This window comes from Cygnus olor, chromosome 13, assembly GCF_009769625.2.
Source record: "Cygnus olor isolate bCygOlo1 chromosome 13, bCygOlo1.pri.v2, whole genome shotgun sequence".
NCBI lineage: Eukaryota > Metazoa > Chordata > Aves > Anseriformes > Anatidae > Cygnus > Cygnus olor.
The window spans coordinates 8,358,460-8,373,886 of NC_049181.1; the positions used below are offsets into that span (position 1 = coordinate 8,358,460).

A 15,427-nucleotide genomic window follows, 5' to 3' on the forward strand; every position below is an offset into this window, starting at 1 on the left:
CCCTCCTGGGCTGGCAGCAGTGACTCGCAAGATGTTGCAGCGCATGAAGTCTCTAGAGGGCACGAGGAGGAAGGGACTCAAAATAAAACTTCATGAAGTGGAAGAGCGGTAAGGTTGTCTATTTGTCTCTAAATCTGCTCTTTTAGCCCAGGCTGCGTTCGTTAATGGCCCTATAAACTGGCTGAATAAGGAGGAGAAGAAAGGGGAATGCTCGCCAAATAACTTGCTTTTAAAACACTCCCATGTACCACTGAAGTTATTTATTTGTGATGCGACTTCCTCTAGATAGAATAAATCTGATAACGTCTGGCCACACAGAACTAAAACAGCATTTGAGCAGGCTTATTCAACACAGATCAGTGTGTAATTATGGAATCATCCACATTTTCATTTGGAATGGAGTGGGCCACTCTGCCATGAACAAGAAGGGGAATTTCTGCACTGATAATATGAATTCTATAAGAAAAAAAAAGGGCCTTTGCAAATCCAAGTCATCAAGACATGTCTGTGTTTTGGTGGGCAAACACTACTCAGCACAAGAACAAGGAGTACAGCACATCCCAGAACAGGTCCAGGGAGAGTCCGCATTATGGAGTATTAATTATGGTAAATAAAGATGGCAGACAAGCCAGTGTTTAAAAAATAAATGGAGGGCTAGGCCCTAGCTGAAGCCATGCTCGACCTCGAACAACCCTCAGACTTTCAATATTTGAACTGTGAGACCGCAGACAGTCTTCAGTGCTAATTGAAGAATGCTTACGAATGCAACACAGCGCAGTTTGCTTGACCTCCACGTCAGGCGTATTTCATTGCAGAAAAGGCCTTGAACGTTGCATGAATCCCAGCCCAGCCGCCGGCAGAGCGACAGTAAATCAGCTCACATTGGAGCTCGCTGCCCAGGGAGCAGCCAGAAAACATCCAGCCCTGCTCGAAGGTCTGCAACAGCCGGATGCGGAGGAAGAAGAGCTTTGGTTAGCAATCTGAGTCCTAAATGAATTGAATTATGAGCGGGTATTAATTAGTGTCTCTGTTTATTGGCATTGCCATAAGATCTGGCATTAATTCACGGCGTGGCTGTTTTGACTTGCTCATGAAATGCAGGTACCCTGGGACACAGCCCCCCCGAGTGCACTCCTCACAATCCTTATGTGCAGACACAGCTAAATGTAACTGTTGGGAACAAGGTGAAAGCAGCAAAAAAACCATTGCATTTATGTTTATTCTTGTTGACCTCCCTCACTCCTGGGAGGCGTAAGTTAGAGCCGGCCCAGCCTGGTGATGTCTCGCACTTGCCTGCGATGCTGTGAGGCTGCTGCAGCCCAGACATTGAGAGAGCCTGGATATAACGCAGCAATGCGGCCGTGCGTGGCCTCGGAGCAACATGCAGCTTTGGTTCTCCCAGGGAAGGGGGCGGTGAGTGGGGTTAAGCTGGGGAAGGGCCAGGAGTGGCTCCTGCCCAAGGCAGCAGCGGCAGCAGCCTCCGGAGCAGGTGTTGGCATCCCTCCTGCCTGCAGTCTGTGATGGAGGGCTGGAGGATTTCATTCAGAAAGCTTGCGGGTCCCTGAGGAATGGATGCTTAGACTCATTCCAAAATGATGGATCAAGGTTTAACAGAGCAAACTGAGGACTGGGACTGAACTGTTTTTGGAAATCCTTCAATGGCCTCCTTACTGAAAAATGCAATTATCCTTTTAGTATTTCTTTCCCCCCTTTTTTTTTATTTCACTTTTAAAGCATACAATTTCCAGTTTTTATTAGGTTCCCCCTTGTTTCTGATTTACTTTGGCAATTATCTTTAAGTAGGACTGCAGTGCCATGAACCCAAGGAGTTCTGCCTGCTGAAAAGCCACTAAATCTTGGAAACTAACCATGAAATCTAGTAACGGGACAGGAACGATGGCTGGAGCAGCACTTCCTCGAAACAGGGAAGGCAGAAACCTCAGACACAAATGAGCTCTTGGCACATAAGAGAGTGGGTGATGAAGGCAAGGCCACTGCATGGGGTCTCAGTGTCCTGGGCTCAGTGGTGGCCCACAGGCTGCCAGCACTGTGGTTCAGCCTGCACATAGAGCTGCGCTGAGGAAGATGCTGCCCTTTCATTCCTTCTCTCTCCATCTGTAAACTGGGACCAGAGATAGCACCTGCTAATTGAAGTCAGGCAGGGAAAGCTTTCAGCAACGCTCATTTTGAAGACCACTGTGTGATTATCTCATGGATCCCACAATAAACGTCAAAGTGTTATATATGACAAAGAGAACCTCTGGCTTGTAAAACAACCATTTTTGGGAGTACCACAGAAATCTGTCAAGTGTTCATCCTTCAAAGGATTCTGCTGTGCAGGCCAAGGGCTCCTCACTTGCATGCAGAACAAAAACAATGTCTGTGAGGTAAGAAAGTGTGAAGGGGAAATACTCTTCCCCTCATATTTGCACACTGGTCCTTAGATTGCATTATATAAATCAACCCTACCAACTAAATGTGGAGTGTTCTGAAATATTGTATTTGCTTTGGATCAGTTCACAACCAGATTGCTTTTATTTTGTTTCATAAGAAGTTGAGATTGGAGATGTATGGACATGTTACTCTTTATGTTTGCATCTGCCACGCTGGCAGGAGAAAAATGGTTGCTTGGGTTTTGCGAACGTTCTCCAATTATTTTCCTAAAATGGTTTAGATGAAATACTGTTGGTTCATACAATTAGCTGAAATAATAAACTGGTGAGAGTTTGTTTTTGTTTCCTTTCAGAAGGAAAAATACTGCAATGAGCTCAACGCCCTATAGTGTAGCTTGGCATGAACTGTAATGCCGTGATGAGATCAATTTGGGGCGGATCACAGGCTGCACCCAGCCACAGTGGTGGGCCTGGGTGGAGGAGTGTGGCAGAGGCATCAGCACGGGCAGATGAGCGCCATGAGCCCCCCCCACCTGCAGCAGAGAGAGACCCCCCCCTGTTGTGTGGTACTGGAGGAAACCCAAGATCTGGGAGTGGGACCTGATGTGGTGCTTTCACCCTGATGGGCGGCTAAACTCCACCACAACTGCTCCCTTACTCCTGCTCCCCAAAGGAGGGGCTGCAGTGCGGAGATCTGTTCTGCTGTGGTACCCACAGGCTGCAGCGTGGAGATCTGCTCCATGTGGGACCCATGGGTGCAGGGGGACAGCCTGCTCCACCAGGGGCTTCTCCACAGGCCACAGGGGAACTGCTGCTCCGTGCCTGGAGCACCTCCTGCCCTCCCGCTGCACTGACCTTGGGGTCTGCAGGGCTGCTTCTCACTCCTCTCTCTGGGGCAGAAATTCTTGGCATTTCTTCCTTCAGCCCTTGAAGCAATTTGGTGATGTTATCACTCTCCTGGGACAGAAGCAGCGGTGCACTGGGCATATTTGAGTTTATTCCTTGGGGCATCTGCAGTCTCTGCATTGCAGCTTCCGCTGATCCTGGGAAACCAGACACAGCAATTGCCCTGTGATGCACACAGACCTCTTCCATTGCCCATGTTAAATATAGGAAAGCAAGAAACAGCCTAAGTGGCAAATGCTGCAGACTAGTAAAATGATCTAATTTTGAGTCCTCTTTGGAAAAGAAGCGTGTGGGGTTTTTTAAACCCTTTGAATGTGACAGTGCCAATTTTTATCCCTGACCTCTACAACAACCCTGCCTTCCTTCCCAGCTCTCAGAACACACTTCTTGTGCAACATCCTCTGCTCCTCTATCCTGCAGGAGTTGTGTACACTTGGATAGTGGATCAATCACCATAATTGCTGTTGTCTTCAAGGTTTATTAATGCTTTCCAACTGAATTCCTGTTTTCCTGCTAATAATCCTACCAGTGGAACACTTTTGTGGACATGCAATTATTCATGTGGCAAACTTGCCACCCGAATACTGCTGGGTAATTAGTAAGCCTTGCATCCAACTAAAAGCAAGTCATTTTTAATTTCTGCAACAGACTTGAAGCTGGGATTATTTCACTGCAGGACTGTTGCTCAAAGCAGCACTTAGGAAGGAGGAGCAGCTGTTGTCTGTGGAGGAAATGAGAGGGGCACAGGTGCTCCCTGTAGAGATTCATTTGGCCCCACAGTCCATATTAGCAGGCTGGTCACTACACTTATATTGACAGAGCTGCAATTGGAAGGAGCAGAGGTCTGAAACAGAGGACAGAGAGCCAGGGTGTTCTTTTTTTTTTATAGCTACTTCTCTTGTTTAAGCAAAATTGCAGGTATCATTTTACCAGCTCAGCTGATAGTCACTATCTGTCCCCAGCAGTTCTCTCTAGTTTTTGGTAGATAGGCTGTGCTCAGGCCTAGATACATCAGCTGCACACAGCTCCAGTTCCCTGTGGTGGACATAAATATAGGGCTGTATATGGACTAAAAATAGTGCATGCTCTTCTGCATTGTAATCCTTTGTCACTTTAATGCATGTTATGTTTGGTGGCTGAAATAGTTGGTCAAGCTAGGAGACATCTCTCTGCTTCAAAATACTGCAACTTGGCAGCTCTATTTGTCCTTTACTAATTCATTCTGGTCAAAGTTAGGCTTTGAGAAGGTTGAAAATTAAAAGGATGAGCCTGATTGCTGTAAAGTACAGGTTTGACTTGTGGCTTTCTCTCTTTCCTTATGCTTTCTTTACCAGCCTGAGGCACGATAACAGAGCTATCCATACAGGCAGTGTCAGTATTTTTATGCCGACGACAAAAATCTCCTGAACTATTTACTCTTGAGAAGCCAACACCTCTCCCAAATACAGCATTGCTGTGGTCGATGTATTCGTCTTCCAGACACCTGAATATGGAGAGGAATGCAAAACACACAAGAAAAAGCAGAACCTGTCAGTCACCCCTTGGCGGCTGCCGACATCTGAAAGGATGGACGCAGAATTCAAGCGCAGCCATCTTCATCCAGTCGCTCGTGTGCACAATTTAGAGGTAACTCCTCAGGCGGTGGGGTGCATGCTCTTCTCTGGGACATGTTTTAAATCTGTGTTTTGCAGTGGAGTCAATGTACCACTCTTCTGCAGGGCAGAGCACGGTCATAGCCAGTGTTAGCTCAACAAGAGGCTGGGGCAGGACACGTTGGAGCTGGGGGTCCTATGAACCCTACCAGGGCTCCTCGGCAGCAACAGGGCACCTTCAGCCAGTGCAGTGGTATCTGTGGGGAGCCAGGTACTCCTGGTGCTACAGTGAATCCCTGACCATTGCTTTTGCAGGAGCTACATGCTGGACCTGACCTGGCCCTACACAGGGACTTGGGGCTTGCTGGCTCTGGCTCTGCACAAGCAGGGCTGATGCTGAGCAGGGTATGCCCTGGTGGCAAGGGGCTGCTAGCAATGCTTCTCACCTGTCTGTCCCCAGCTTGTCACACAAAGGTCTTGCAGCCCCCCTGTGACCCTACTAGCACCCTCTTCCCTATCTGTCTCCTTCAGAATGAGCAATGAATTGCCCTGCACACACTGTCGTGGTCCTGACCCATACCACAGACAGCAGCAAGCACCCATCAATCCACTGGAGTCATTTTAGACTGCTTATATTCATTTGTTTCATTATGCTGTTATGGCTCTCATCAGACACAGTGCTAATTAACTCAATCCCATCCTACCAAGTCCTGGCTTCCACATCATCTCCAGGGTTTCTAGTCCAGGGAGCTGTAACAGATCATTTATCCCAGGAGGCTTAAATGGATGCTTTTCCATGGCGGAGCTTTAGGCAGAGAGACTCATGATTGCAGGGGTGTGTTCAAGTCTAATTCTGTGTGTAGCATCAAAATTTGTATAGATTTTAAATAATTCATCACTGGGCTTCAGTATATTTAGTCACTCAAATTAGGAATCAGGAATTTTGCTCTGCGGAGAGCTAGCGTGTGTGTCATTGTCAGAGGTTAGCTCTGCTGCCTGTCTCCATGCAGAAGAGTTCAGAGAAATTAAGTCAGAGGAAGTGACTGGCAGTAGAAGATGCAGGAAAATGTGTGACACGCAGTGCTGTGAGAGCCTCAGCAGCAGTGCAATGGGTGATACTGGTACGTGGTCTAGTGGTATGTGCGTTGCTGAGGTACTGGAAGACCATAAGCATGGTTTAGGTGAGGTCTTTGGGCTCCAACCCATGAGCCGCCGGCATATGGGACTGTCCCCATCCGTTGCCCCTTGTTTTGTCTGTGGATTGCAAACCATGGGGGGCAGAGAGATGCTCTTGTGCTTTTCTGTGTTCTGCCTGTGACTGTAAAAACAGGCAGCACGGATGCTCGTACCCATTAGCAGATGCGGCAGCTGTGGTGGGCTCCCAGTCACAGCTGGTAGAGACCCGAAATTTGGCAGATTCCCAAACCCCCTGCAGCAGTGCTGACTTTCATTGCAAAGGGATGGTTTAGAAACACAGACCCACAGCTTCATTTAGTAGCTGTGTGGTTTCTGGAGCTGTCTCTCCCCCTTTCTTGACCCAAAGGAAATACTTGATAAAGTGCTCCAGCACCGGTGGATTGGGAGGGGTCTGTGCACAGCATCTCACAGATGATGAGATCTGCCTAACGCGTCAAAAGCTATCCCAGCTGTGAAGTGTGCTGGAGACTCCTGTCCGAGTGACAGTCTATTGATGGGAAACACTGCTGTTCGGGAGGGGGTTGATTCTGCAAGGCCTCAACACCTATCCACCTCGACAGGAGCAGAAAGCTCTCAGCATCTCTCCTAGGATCGCAGATCGCTGCACAAGGTTGAAGCCCTTTGTCTCCCTCTTGTTTTTATGCATTACAGTCACATTATAAAGAAGTCCTGCAGAACATTCAATTACTTACTGCACAATTATAATCATATTTGTATACCTATAAGTAGGTCACCAGTCTCTTAGGTTAATCAATTATAATGGCATTCACACTGGTTTCTTTCATAAATCACTGGCTTTTAGTGTATCCACTGAGATAATGGAGGAAAACCATCTAATTTTGATCTAACTAGAATGAAATGTGAACGTGCATAATTTGCTCTTACAAAGTGTATCTAATGTTCTCTACATCTGTATTTATTTGTGCTGTTTCATGCTGCATATCGCTTAAGTGGCAAAAAAAATACAGAGACTGTTGCACTTAAAGCTAAATGACCCAGAGTAATACAATTTATCTGCATTTATTTTACATTGTTCATCATGACAGATATTTTAATAACCCACTTCTGATGGCTGATGCACTGATTACAAATCACACTGAAATCTGAGGCAAGCTTGTTTGGTGTGATGCAAAGACATTTGGCAGAGCTGTTTTGCCATGTAAACTAAGCAGTTAAATGGGTAGGGAGGACTTTACTCAGGCTGGAGGCTGCGAATGCTTTAGGGCATGGTGGGATGCCACCACATAGCGAGCATCTGCTGAGCCCCGGACACTGTAGCTGCTTTAATGTCTACCCAAGCCGCAGATTTCAGACAGCTCGGTGAATGGGCAAATCATAACTGAGTGGTCTCTGTTTTAGGCATCCAAGTGAGGCAGGCATCAGTGCTGCTGTCAGAGAAGATCTGGGAGGTCCCTGTGCCACCCTTGGTGGTGGCCTTGGATAGTTCTTGCTTGACTGCCTGTAAGGGAGTGGCTTTTGTGTTGTGAAGCACAGAGCAAGATCTAGGCCTGTACTGCCATATCTGTCTGATCCCAGTTTAACTGGAGAGGAGGGCTGTGGACTTGTTCGGGGGCTTAGGTGCCTGGCCTGCAAGGATCTGGCTGATGGGCTGGGCTCGGTTAGACTGGTGAAGGGGTGAGTTAGTAGCAGCCTACAGGGAAGACGCAGAAAAAATGGAGCTGGACTCTTCTTGGTAATGGTAAATGACGTTGTAAGAGGCAGCTCAGGAGGCTCAGTCTAGGTGTTAGGAAAGGCTTTTTTTCCTTTGATAGAGGTGCATCCTTGGTTATCTGCTGAGGTTGTGGCATCTGCATCTTGGGAGGTTTTCACACCCTGGCAAAACAAAGCTGTGGCCAAGCTCATTTAGTGCTGGCTGTAGCCCTGCTTGGGGTGTGGAGGGGGTGGATTAGAGGCTCTGGAGGTCCCTCCCCACCAACAGTGCTGTGATCCCATGCTTCAGTGGCCCTGAAAGGGTATTCAAGAAGGGTGATACAATGGGGTGTGAACCTTTTGCTTCATAACAGATGCATGTTGTGTATCGACTGTCAAGAATGTACAGACAGATCCATCAGCACCTTACTGAGAGGCACGCCTATAGAGGCAATGCTGGCAGGAAGGTGGTGGGATTGGTGTCAGCCGAGACTGTTCCCTTCCACAAGCATGGTGGTACACTCATTGCAAACAAATGGCATTTGCCAGAAAGTGCAAACAAACTCTCAATGTCTGAGTGATGTATTGGCTCAGACCCCTTGCCTACACGCAAGCCACTGCTCTCCATCCAGCCTCTCTTGGAGCAAGTCTAATGCAAACCAGATTTAGCTTTCTGTCTGCATGAATGTCTGCCTAAGCATCCCTTTGGCTGCCAGCCTGGAAAATGCCAGTGTTGGAGAGGTGGAAATGCAGGGACCGCGTCCTGAACAAAACCAGTGTGCAAATCAAACAGGGAGGGCTGCTGGGACTCACCTTGTGCAGAGTTACTGACTACTCTGGAAATGAGTTATTGGTTAGAAAAGTGATCCTGCTTCAGCACTATCTGTTTGGAGCCGTGGAGCAATATTGTGCCTATTTCCAAACAAGATCTGAATGAGCAGGTGAGCACCCAAGCTCAGTTTGGTGAGATGGGAGGAAGCTTCCAACAATGCTGCAAGCTTTCTCTGGGCATGCTGTGCCTTACAGCTTGCTTCCATGGTGTGAGCATGTCCCTGCAATCTCAAATGCAGCTGGGCATCCCTGCACAGGTGGCTGCTGCACAAGAGACCCTGCTGGAAATGTGCAGGGTGTGAACCAGCTGGTGTTGTACTGTTCATCCCAAACAAGCTCCTGAAGGGGAGCTGGGTAGAAACTGCTCTTTTTCTTTTTTTCTTATTTTTTTTCCTTTTTTTTTTTTTAACATTCATTGCAACCTTCTGCTAAAAATATTCATGTTTTCAGAAGCAGCTGCTACCTCAGAAATGAACAAATAGCACTTTCAAACACTCTTGTAAGTTTTCATGTATGTTTTTGTAGAAAACTAAGAGTCTTTATGCTTGAATTAGTTTGTTTTCATTGCAGGGGGGGGGGGGGGGGGGGGGGGGGAAATGGCAATTCTTATCCAAGGGATTCTTGCTGCGTGGAACTGTTTTTGACAAAAAGCTACTTTTTTTTTTTTTTTTCTGTAAATTGTTTACTGACAAAAAGTTCTCCAGCTAGTGTGTCTTGGCCAACTGGAAGGCCAGGCTCTTTACTAGCATTGCTATTCACTGTTTGTGTTCTGGTAGCCACAAGAGCCCTTAGCTCATCTGTCGGCCCTGTTGGTCTCAGACATTGTGCAGGTTCCTGAGCAGATTTGGTGGCTGTGTCCAGGGATGGTGACACCACGCAGGGTGAAAAGGCTAGGGGTGGTACTCCGCTTCCAACAAGCATCGCTTGTGCCCCACGTGCACAGTGTGGGCTACAGAAGGATGTCAGCCCAGCCCTTTGTGTCGGCTCTGCTGCTGCATGGCTCTGCTCTGGAGGAGCGTTTGTGAAGATTTACATGTGTTGGGCTCCAATTTTAGGAGGGAAATCTGTCAGTAGATCATAAATGTTCCAAGTGATTTATGTTAACCGTTTTGGGTGCCTTAGTCCCAGGAGTAGATAAATTGTGGTTTAATGTTTTATTTACACTTTCAGGGAATTTAGTGTCTTTGGAAAGCACCAGATCGATAGCCCCAGAGGGGAATTCTCTCCCAGTGGGATGACAGCCCATGAGAAGGACTCTCGCCATGGCCTGGGCAGCTCCCGACACCCTCTCCATGCAGGGCACTGCTGCAAGTGTAGGAAGGCATTTTATTTTTGAAATTGTTTTATATCTGAGTAGAGATCATTAATCTGTTTATATTTCTATGGGAGTTTGAAAGTCCTACATGTCTGAAATGACAGCAGATGGCACAGTAGAGGGTTTAGCTGAGTTTTAGGTATGCAGATGAGTTTAATTAATTAACAGTAATCTCTTTGAAATGTATGGCAGAGTAATGCCAGTCTAGTCTATAGAAAGATTCTTTGGGACTTAAAAAAGCTCTGGGAGTAATTAATTATACAATAACCCACGGTTAAGAAGATATTATCATCCAGTCAGTGGGCAGAGTTTGTGTTTGTCATTTACCAAAGAGGATCATTAGTGTTTGCTACAGAGTCAGTCTGCAGTGGTGCATACGAGGGGTGCCCTCAGTCCCCGAAATGCCCAGGTTGTAATGGGTGTAATCACCTATGCTTTGCTAAGGGAAAACTGTTCTGGTGTAAAGCACGTGGGGTCAGAGCAGGTACAGTTGCTTGGGAAAATGAAGTTATTCGTTAAAAACAGATAGTTAGCTTATTACCTTACAAGCACCTATCTAAGCTCCGTTCAATTAACGAAACACAATTTGAAGTAAAAAGGATTGGTACCAACCAAATTACTGCACTATAAGCTCTCTTCTAATTATGCTATAAGATAATGTCTACCAGATTAAAATTTTAATTAGCTTAATTTAGGAATAGAAAAAGCATTAGACTTACAGTTCTGAAACACATAAATGATATCAAGGGGGAGGGAAACAAAGTGAAAGTCAGTTGAGCTTTGTGCATGGCCTCATGTTTTCTGTAAGACCTCAGCAAATCCCAGCAGGTTTGGGTATGGCTGCATGAGGCTGCCTGGGCTCCGTGCAGAGGCCTGGGCACGGGGGTGCCTTGGTTTTCTCCAGCACTTATTTGTAAGCCCAGCTGCCTGCAGTCCCTCTGGCTCTGCGTTCAGAAGGGAGAAACATGCTGGCTATAATAGAGACTTTTGTTCTTTTTTTTTTGTTTTTCTTTTTCCTTTTCTCTATTCATAGATTTAAAGGCCAAAACAGACCATTAAGTCCAACTAATCCTACATCCTGCATGACAAAGGCCATCCCGCCCATCCCCTAATTCCTCAATACCCGGGCTGACCATGACCGTGTGATTAAATACAGTTAGGAAAATGCACTGCGAGAGCCTCTGTGTGCTCCAGACATGGAGCAGGACCCCACTGAAAACACCCAGTCTTGATTTAAAGACTTTAAGTGGCGGATGATTTATTCCATCCCTCATGAAACCATTCCAATGCTTAATTACACTTACAGTAAAATAAGTCATTCGGGCGGAAAGCATGGGGAGCTGTAACATGCAAAGTGCACGGTATATAGTTGTGTTTGGTTATGAGGTAAGGAATCCAACAAATCTCTTTTATGTCTTTTCAGGGAAGAAACAAAGGCATTTGAACCATTTGCACAACATAGAAGCTCTCCAGCGCAAGTTTTTAAAGGGCTGGAGGCTTGCTGGGGAAGCTTTGAGGAGAGGGAGTAATAAAGAAAAGAGGGTTTTATGATACAAGGTCGAATGGGAAACTTTTATTGGAGGGGTTTGGCCAGCTCCTCATCCCATGGGGGAAAGGAGGAGGAATTTGAATGTGGTGTTTTTGCTTTTGGAAGGTCAAAGCCATTCCATGCAACTGCAAAGCAGCATAAGAGAAATACGCGTATTCCTCTGTCATGTCTGTCAAAAATGGAGGAGGGGAGGAAGTCCCAAACACTACATTTCAACAAAGCCCTGAAGGTAAAAATGATCCGCTGGCTTGAAATTTATCTTAATGAGCAAAATCCAGCCAATGGAACAGGGTGCAGATGAAAGTGACAGACGGGATCATTTAAAGTTTGATTCTTTGCATGAAAGAAAATAATATTTTCAATAAGTTATTTTTCTTCTGTTTGTTACAGTGTTCTGTTTAGTGTCACAGCCTCCAATTGGCAGTCCCAGCTCTTTGGCAGATTAATTTTTCCAGGGTCATATCACCAGCTTTTGAAAATTCAGAGTTTGAGGGAGCTCCCGGAACTCCTCAGCTCACGTAAGCGTGTGGAGCTGGTCCAACAGTCAGTGGCGAGTCTCCTCAGCCAAGAGATTTTTGCTAGATAGGGGCTGAGACCCCGAGTCTGAAGCTGTCCAAGATCAGTCTGCTAAGAATATGAACAGCCATCAATCAGGTAGTCTGGAAGAGTATACAGAAGTGTATCAATTTGTTCCCAAGTATTTTCAGACACAAACAACTACAAGAATTTACCACTGCTATATAAAAATATAGTCTGGGACCTAGTCAGGTTCATAAAAGTTCTGTGAAGCTGGAGGATGCATTTCCTTGTAGGAGATGTGCTGAATTTTGATGCTGAGAGGTGCTGTCATACACCCCTTAGTGCACAGCATGTTACATGTCACTTATCCCTAACAGGGGAAGATGGGCAGGAGAAGGAATGGAATCAGTCCTATGCAATAAAATAATTGCTGTCTTCACCATTTCCTTGCACAGGTAATTCATGTTACTGTAACGTACTGTAATGCAGCATCTGTGTATAGCATGGTGCATACGCAACATCAGCAGACCCTGCCACCCACGGCTGAGCAGGAACAAAAGCATTAACCCTCTCTCCTCTGTCCAGTTATTTCCCGATTAGATCAATTAGCAGTTAACAAAGGTCCAAGACAAGGAAGAAGTCATCTGTTAGCTCCTCTTATTTAAGCCTTCTTGCTAAGATTTTACAAACCACATGGCAAATGCTCGATCGTGCAACCCCCCAGCCTGGAGGACACAAATAGCTCAGGTTGGCACCGGGGGAAGAGGGGAAGCTAGGGCTGTGGTGGGGCTGCTGCTGGTCCCCAGCCACCCCTCCTGGGGGCCTGCAGCATCCCAAACCTACCTCAAAATGCTGAGCAGGAGGCTCAGACAGAGAAGGGGGCAGTCTGCACTGCTCACTGGCCAGAGGGGTGACTGCAGCACAGAGTGGGTACCATCTCTAGCAGCTCCTCAAAATACAACTCTCTTGTCCAGGGCAAGGACGGACCTGGCCAGGGGTTGCTAACTGCATGTGCCCTCCCTGCCATGCTGCTCAGTCAGCTAGGAAGAGAAGAAAGTCATTGCAAGGAATTTCTTCAGCTGTATTCCAACAGCAGATTAAAATAGCTGCTACTATTTTAATCTGGAGAAGTGGCAGCTACCGCACATGCAGGACTGGCAGCAAGCATGTCTCCCACAAAGCCGGGATTCAAAGAGTGTCCTGTGCCTCTGGTAATGCAACCACAGGCTGACCAGCAGACCAGCCCTAGTAAAACATGGCCCTGGGACCATCTGACCCAACTGGCTAGAATTTGGGATCAGGAGGAATAAATTCAAGCTTCCTGTTTTTTTGTTTGTTTGTTTTTTTCCTTTGAGTTATTGCAAAGTGTTGTAATACTGTGAACCCTAAACATTCTCAGGAAGCAACAAGACAGTGTTGTGCTCAATATTCTGTATTTACGTACAGTCCAGCTGGGGTTTGCCTGCTGAAATCTGTGTGGTAACATCCAGATTTTAAACACTGATTTTTATTTTATTCCAGAAGTTTCAGTGTAATATGGCATGAATATTCTGTTTCCTTGTGGATTTGTGATGGCAGAGGAGAAAGACAGAGAGAAAGGTGACCTTTTTTTTTCTTTCCTTTCTTTTTTTTTTTTTTTTAGGAATACTTTTACATATCTGGAAAGTGGAAGTCTTGCCTTGCCCCTCATTTTTATTTAGAGGGGAATGTTTGCTGTACACACTCTTGCACCTTGCAGCACTAGCTTTGAAATAAAAGAAAGAAAATTTATTTTCACATCTTCATAAATTGTGAATTATTTATTTGCTATCCCTGGTAAATCTGCTTTTGCAAAATCTCACTGTGAAATGAGCATTTCTTTGTTTCACTGGACTATGAGATTGCTCCCTGAAGATGCGTCAGTGCTGCTGCTTGGGAGGCTCCGTGTAGGAAGCTGGCCCCGAAGCTTCCTTTTTTTTTTTTTTTTTTAATTTGATTATGTTCAGGATTCTTTTTACTTTGCATTCATTTATTTTTTTTTCATTCATTTTGCAAATTAGGTAACTGCAAGAACCCATCTGTGGAAATTTAAGACCTTCCTGTGATTTTTTGCTTTTGCATGTGATCCCCTCTCATGCAGGTTAATCCCCCAAGACTGTGGTGCCTGAATTCAGCATCAGTTTCAAGAAGCAAATATTTATCCTGCATCTTAGGTGCAATCTGTACACAGAATGACTCCAAATTAAGTTAAATCGATATTAACTACTCTTAGATTGAAGAGTGTCCAGGCAAAAGGGTGGTACTGCTTTAACTAAATCGTTTTCAAAGCCAATGTAATTAATTGGTATATTTTTCACTGTGAAGGACAGATTTCATACACTGTTTAGATTTCTTGAATGCCTTTGGACTAAATCCCACTGTATTTACTCCACACAGGACTGTCTATTGAAATAATATTCGGTGATATTGTCCCTTTTCCCACTGCTCCTTTCAGAGCCACACAAAATGATTTCCCTCTTGGTTTTAGAAAGATGCAACAAATATTGAGTTCTTTATAGCTTTTCTCTCCAGTGTGAAACTGCTGCTGAAGACCACTCCACATTATCTGAGTTAGACTCTTAGCTACCTTAACTGGGCAAATGCTGCAGGTTTTGATATGAAGTAGGTCAGAGCCACCAGGTTTATATTACCCACTAGATGGTGGGGACCTCATGGTTTGTGTGCGCAGTTTTCAGTCCATCCCCTCGCAGCCCTGTGCCGGCACGCAAGTCCATGCTGAGAATGAATGAAGGGGCGGGGGATATTTGAAAGGAGGAGTGTTTTGCAAAACTGCCATTGCAGAGCAGCCCCAATATGTTCCTGGGAGAGGGCACAAAATGTCGCTTGGGCCATATGGTCTGCAGCCTTGTGCTTTGCTGGCTCACACCCTTTCTAATGCCTGCTAATCTGCTCGTAAGCACCTCTGAAGAGGGTGCTTCACACACCTCTACCAGTAATCTCTTTCAATGCCTGGTTGCTCTTTGGCTCTGATGCCAGATGGAATTAATATACCCATCACTGTAATTATTCAGACAAGCAAACAGTGGCAGGAGTAGTAGTGCAGCCGTCCCAACTTCTCACTTTTCCCACTGATTCAGAGGCATACTTGAAAGAATCCTTTCATCCCCATGGATCCTGTTCCCTGGAGTTGTCCCAGGCTGTCCTCATCAAAAGGGAACTAGATGTTTCAGCAGTTTCTCAGCCAATTTCATGCTGGGATAAGAATCAGTGGTGATGAGATGGTATCATTCATTCAGCGTCTGACTGCTGCCCGGAAGCTTGGTACGTGTCCAGCCCCTCATCAGGTCCTCCTATGAAATCTTTCACAAGACTAAGTCCTGTGTGTAAAACTGAAAATCTGCTTATACCTCAAAACTTGAAAGGCAGCCTGCCTTTTGGCCTGCTCCAATTGCTGGTACATGGAAATGAGCAGCCTGGATGGATGGTTTCTGAGGCC

General features: G+C 45.9%; 1 long non-coding RNA gene across 3 annotated transcripts; it reads left to right on the forward strand.

Annotated features, from left to right (window-relative positions):
• The first annotated feature begins 4,121 nt into the window (after nt 1–4,121).
• LOC121077551 lies at nt 4,122–13,552 on the forward strand. Of its 3 annotated transcripts, XR_005824141.1 has the most exons (4): nt 4,122–4,217; nt 4,634–4,925; nt 9,740–9,882; nt 11,308–11,391. It is a non-coding gene; the product is annotated as an uncharacterized LOC121077551 (long non-coding RNA). The 3 variants fall into 3 exon arrangements; XR_005824140.1 differs by lacking the exons at nt 9,740–9,882; nt 11,308–11,391 and adding an exon at nt 13,474–13,552; XR_005824139.1 differs by lacking the exons at nt 9,740–9,882; nt 11,308–11,391 and adding an exon at nt 5,207–7,360.
• Nucleotides 13,553–15,427: the final 1,875 nt, after the last annotated feature.